General features: G+C 45.3%; 1 long non-coding RNA gene across 1 annotated transcript; it reads right to left on the minus strand.

Moving 5' to 3' along the window:
• Window positions 1–206: 206 nt before the first annotated feature.
• On the minus strand, window positions 207–4,537 carry LOC123085206 (uncharacterized). The gene is made up of 5 exons (XR_006439600.1): window positions 4,151–4,537; window positions 1,314–1,446; window positions 1,141–1,207; window positions 986–1,060; window positions 207–685 (listed from the first exon to the last, which is right to left on the minus strand). It is a non-coding gene; the product is annotated as an uncharacterized lncRNA (long non-coding RNA).
• Window positions 4,538–5,672: the final 1,135 nt, after the last annotated feature.

Genomic DNA, 5,672 nt, shown 5'->3' on the forward strand with positions numbered 1-5,672 from the left:
AGGGGGTTACTCATTGTAGAAACTAGATGATGCCCCGCGCGTTGCTGCGAGAATTTGGTAGCATGTATTGTTAAGAAAATAAGTGTAAAACTATACGGTTGAATAATAGTGATGTTAGATGTTTTATATAAAATAATAATTGCTAATTTACATAATCATATCACTTGATATCATGTTCACAAAGTATAAACACATTGTGGAACAGATAGCTTGTATTACCCGAAGGATGTACAAAATAAAATAGATCAAGGCAAGACAATGAATAAGTGCTGGTATAGATCCTGACGATTAGGATTTAATCGCCCCCTTGGTGATAAGTGACATAACCTTATTGCAGCTCGCTAGCGTTAGCTATTCTGAACTGTACATGGCATTTGAAATGTTCACTCCAGAACCTTAGCGTATAACGTAAATTATTTTTTCCAAGGCCCTGGTACTTATTCATTAGACTACGTGTGTGTATACAAAGCATGACTGCATGAGATGGCCGAAGTTAATCTACATTTGAGTGTGTACTGTTCAGTGTCACCTTGTCCTGTTCAAAACGTGGAATTGTGGCATTAACATAGTACTAAATCAGTTACTACTCTTGTAATTGCAACATGGTGGCAAATCAAGACATGTTTTGCATCTGTTGCACATATTAGGCAGCTCAAACATGGCATTGATCTCCCCTCATGGATCCCTACAAAAAGGTGCAGAAAATTATAGTAAGATAACCAAGTCCATACGTGCGTATGCTAATTTTGCCTAATGGAAAAAAGAAATTGTAAAGAAATATCAGTAGATATGGTATTCAAATGTGGATGCCAACTACTCTGCCACGAGTGATAGAGGAAACACTTTGACACATTAACACTGGAATATTGGAAGAAGAAATTCAGCCTACAGTCCAACGTGGATACCATAAAACTTGAAAGAAAATAACGCTAAATCTCTAGTAAAATCACTATATAGATTCATGAAAGGAAATAAATTAACTGACCTGCCATTATCTCCTTCAGAGCCTCTCCCGAGTGAAATGTAAGCCTTCACATCATACTGAATCATACTCGATGGCCTAATGTGTAAAGGAATTAGTGAGTCATGGTGATTTACCATAGCAATATCAAGTGTGCAGCATAAAAATGAGTACTGTACGGGATCCATCGTCCTATTAATCCTAGAAATTATTCTTGCCATCGTTGTTGCTTCCTCTCCACATCCTCTGAAACAAACAATGAAGAGATCACACACCCAAATCATGTTAATAAGATAATCGGATGTGCAGGTCATTGTTATATTGACACAAGCAACGAAGCAAGCACAATTACCAGAATTTCCAAATCAATAGCCGCACGACGGAATTTTTGAACGCACAACCTCTTCACAATAACTGACATGATCTCTCACCTTATCAAATGCCAGTTGCTCGCCATTACACAACTCTCAAATTTCAGATCAAATCTTGCAATGACAGAAAACAAAACATTAGGGCAAACAATAGGAATAAAAGAAGAAATTCGTTTTGCGAATGAAATAGATAATACTTTCTCTATCCTGCTGAAGAAATTGTAGCGAGAATGAGTTCACAGGGGAATCATGCCTATTGATTAGAAAAGCATAAACTCCGGGATAGGAAAATGGGAGCCGATGAACATAGAGAGCGTCTAGATAGTAGGATGCAAGCAGCATGTGCGTGGTTGACCACGTCTTTTAAAAGAGACGAAGGTGCGGCCACTCAGATTTGCAAGGTAATGAGGGGTGATTAATATTACCGCCGTTTCATGGCGATGAATCGAAAGAGTGCCGGTTGTAGTGGCAGCGAGCGGAATAGAGAGCGGCCGCGATTAAGGGGAAGATGATGAAGCGTGAGAGACCTAATGCATTACATGGGCTAGCATAATGACCAATTAAGTTGCAGCGCGCGTTAGCATGAACGACCAAGCGAGTTGTAGCCTGCGTTAGTTCATTGTGGCCTAGCATATATAATGACCAATTCTTTGTTCTATTAATCCTGGCTGCGTACCAACTATTGGGCGAGCCCAGTTGAAAAATTGTATGGCTTAAATCCAATGGAAAGAAATGCATGGAATACAATGTGCGTTCTTCTGTTTTCCTGCTACGCGCGTACGTGGTGGCTGGCGAGTGAACCATGCAGCCGCGGGTGGTGGAATGTGAACGAAGAGCCCGTAGAGAAGCAAGCAAGGATGCATGCAGAAGAGGCGCTATGAAAGGAAACGGTTCGATGGAAAAAAGTGAGGCCAACACGCATGAGGTATGAGAGAATTGCTGACATGGCAACATGCTGATGTGGATAGCTTGCATGTTAAGATAAATACTATAGTGGGGGTGAATTTCTTAAGTATACTAGATGACACCCCGCGCGTTGCTGCGGGAATTCATAGTAGTAATGTACAGGATCAATGTTTATGCAGTGAATAATAATAGTTAGAATCATAATGTGGTAGTTCAACCGTAACATGTGAATATTTTAACTACATAAAGTTTATTATGTTTCTATGAATAACTCATGGTTCAATTGTAAAAATAGTAACATGTAGGAGAACTATGCATTGTATTTGTGGATTGTGCCTCTTCTGCAAAATGTCTAGAGATGCATCATTCTATTTATTATGCAATCTATTACAACCGGGTGAGCATATGGTTGGGGTTCTTTCATAGTATTCTCAACTTTGCAATTTCACTTAGCGAACAACTTTTAGTAGAGGTATCACGTGCTTATGACTTCATTGTTAATGCTTTGATCAGGTGCAAAAACTTGCTTGGCGACGACGACCGAGCCGGAGGAGCCCATCGGCAATGGGACCGCAGGCCAAGAGAATCCAGGGGAGCCCCCGGAGGCGAGGCCGACAGGCAGTCGTGCTCGTGCCGAAGCCTGACAGTCGTCGGAGGTGAGGCGGATCAGTGGTCGTGCTGGAGCTAGGAGTCAGAGCGAGGCGGACTTGCGTTCCTGCCCGAGCAGAAGAGTCACCGGATGCAGGTAGTAGGATATTCAAAGCGAGGGGAGCGCCCTCCTGCAGAGATCTCCGCCACAACCTCATGAAAAGGATTGGTTTTCATTTTTCTGAATGGAGAGAGGGCTCGATGGGATACTTGAGAGAGACGGTCGAGATCACGTCAGTTATATGGAGCACAGGGCCCAGGTGAGAGACGAAGGGGCCTATGGATAGTGGATGGACGATGGAATGTGGAAAGGCCCTATGTTTGTCTTTGACTTACGGTTCGTGCCATGCAGCATGGTTGAAATTACTAATGGAAGGTTACAGAGAGGAGGAAAACATTTGTACATGTAGGACCTATTGGATGACGTGGATAGGCTGCATGTTTAGATAAATAGGTTAGTGAGGATGAATCTCTTAGGTATATAGGATAGGATACAAAAGCTAGCTAGTAGCTACAGTAACTACAGTAAGCAGCGGCAGTGGTTGTACTTAGGGATCTATTTAGACTGTTAATTACATGGGACCCGTATGTCATCAACTGGGTTATCCCAGTCAGCAGTTTGACTGGTCAATGGGACCAGTGGGCCCTAGGCGTCTTCACACATATTTTAGCATTTCTTTTTAAGTGGATATTTAGAGGAGAGGTGTCCACCTGCCATAGGTTAGTAGCTAATCTAACTAGTAATTAAAACAAGGCCGGCTTGCTGGGCACTGGACATAGCCCATCCGGCTTCACCGTGGCAGTGCACGCATGAACAGGCACACGGCGGCTACGGCCAGCCACAACCATGAGCCCGCACGGGAGCGACCATGGGCACGAGCAGGCTGGCACGCGCGGGTGTGCAGTTGAGCGCATGGGGTGCAGTCGCGGCCTACGGCGAGCAGCAGGCAACAGCAGCAAGAGCGACCGCGGCCGCGGCAAGCAGTGCGGCATCAACAGCGCCAGCGGCAAGAAGCGGCAGTGGCAGCGGCATCAGCCAACGGCGGCGGCACAGTAGAGCAGTAGGAGGCAGCGGCATAGGAGAAGCACCAACAGAAGCTACGCGGTAGCAGTACGCGCACACACACAAGAGCTCGAGCTCCCGTCCATGGCCGCCGAAATGAGGGGAGGCTAAACGGCGACGGATCGAGGGGGCGAGCAGGGGAAGCGGGCAGAGGAGCTCACAGTGAACTCAGAGACGTGGTCGGGGTGGTCGGGGACGAACCGGAGTAGCGGCAAACGACGGCGGACGGCGAAGATGTACGCGGAGATGACGGTGTCGATGGCGAATGTACGAGACGTCCCAGCTCCACTTGTTGCTCGGGGAAGACGAAGTCGAGGGTGGCGGTCCTCCTGGACGGATCCACGGGCGCCAGAGAGCACGTTGTCCGCGGCAACGGCGACGAGGTGTACAGTCACCACGCGAGGTTCCGGGCTCGATTCCGAGCCAAGGAGGAGGCGATTCGATTGGGAAAGTGAGGGGATCGGTCGAGAGCTAGCTAGGGTTTCCAGGGGACGCTCTTATAGGCCGAGGGGAGTCGACGTGGTGGCCATCCGGCCATGGCGCCGTGGGATGGCCGCCACGCCATGGCCTCTGCCTCCCTGACCTAGGGGAAAGTCCAGGGTGGGCTGGGCTACATGCTCTGTACTCTGTAGCCACTTATGGCCCAGTAGCATAGTAGGCCCGTATATTTTTTCCATAAACTAAATAGCTACTGTTTTGCATTTATTTGAGTGAGCAAACGATTTTTGTTAAAGATGAAACCTGGCACACAAATAGTAGGCAGGGTTTTGAGCTAGCCCATCAAGATGCAATTTATTTTGAAATGTATAAATATTTGAGTAATTTGAAGCGGCTCAATTTTAATTATGTTGGCTCTGTTTTAAATAGGTTAGGGGCATTTTAACAACTCAAATAGTGTTGGTTTCTACATGAAAATTATATAGTGATTATTTGTCACCATACAAACATTTTTTTGTTAGTTTGAAGAAATAAAATATGACTTGCATTCTGAATTTGAATTTGAGTTTGATTTTTATTAAGTGGCCAATTGCATAGTAATCATGATGACATGGCCACCATTAGGGGGATTACTGTAGCAGGATTCTCGGGGTGTTACAAATCTCCTCTACTACAAGAAATCTCATCCCGAGATTTTAAGAGGTGGAGTAAGGGGGAAAGTTCTGGTTACGAAATTCTAACGGGTCTTCTCATTCCTGGTTGCTCTTCTCGAAGAAGTTGATCATCGTTGATGTCTTCATTTCTTTGTTTCGGTTTTGTCATAATGAAGTCATCATCCTTTCTTTGGGAACTCCATCATACTTACGAATAGGAGGCAAGTCGGCAACAATAGAATGCTATAAGGGTACTCATCTAGGGGTTAACCCAAGAATGAACATATAAGTATCTCTCGAGTTGGAATTCAGGGAATACATGGAGAGAAATAAAAGTAGGCATGAAAATTTTCAAGCGGGTAGGAAAACGTTTGATGCCTGAAACGGAGTGTGAGAGGGGTTTCGAGCAACGGGTATAAGTATTGTGTCTGGCACCAGGATAGATCCCTAGGGAGGTGGCTCGTGAATCTCATATGAATCCAAGCGTGAGGAACAACCTTAGAAACAGGGGTGTACAGAAGAGTCTGGTTTCGATCCTGTGAAACTGTGGGTTATGGGCTCACCATGTGGGTTGAGAGTAGGAAGGGCGTTGACCTCTTGCACGGTCATGATAGCAAGTCATGTCAGAGAAT

The sequence above is a fragment of the Triticum aestivum genome, chromosome 4A, assembly GCF_018294505.1.
Source record: "Triticum aestivum cultivar Chinese Spring chromosome 4A, IWGSC CS RefSeq v2.1, whole genome shotgun sequence".
Classification (NCBI taxonomy): domain Eukaryota; kingdom Viridiplantae; phylum Streptophyta; class Magnoliopsida; order Poales; family Poaceae; genus Triticum; species Triticum aestivum.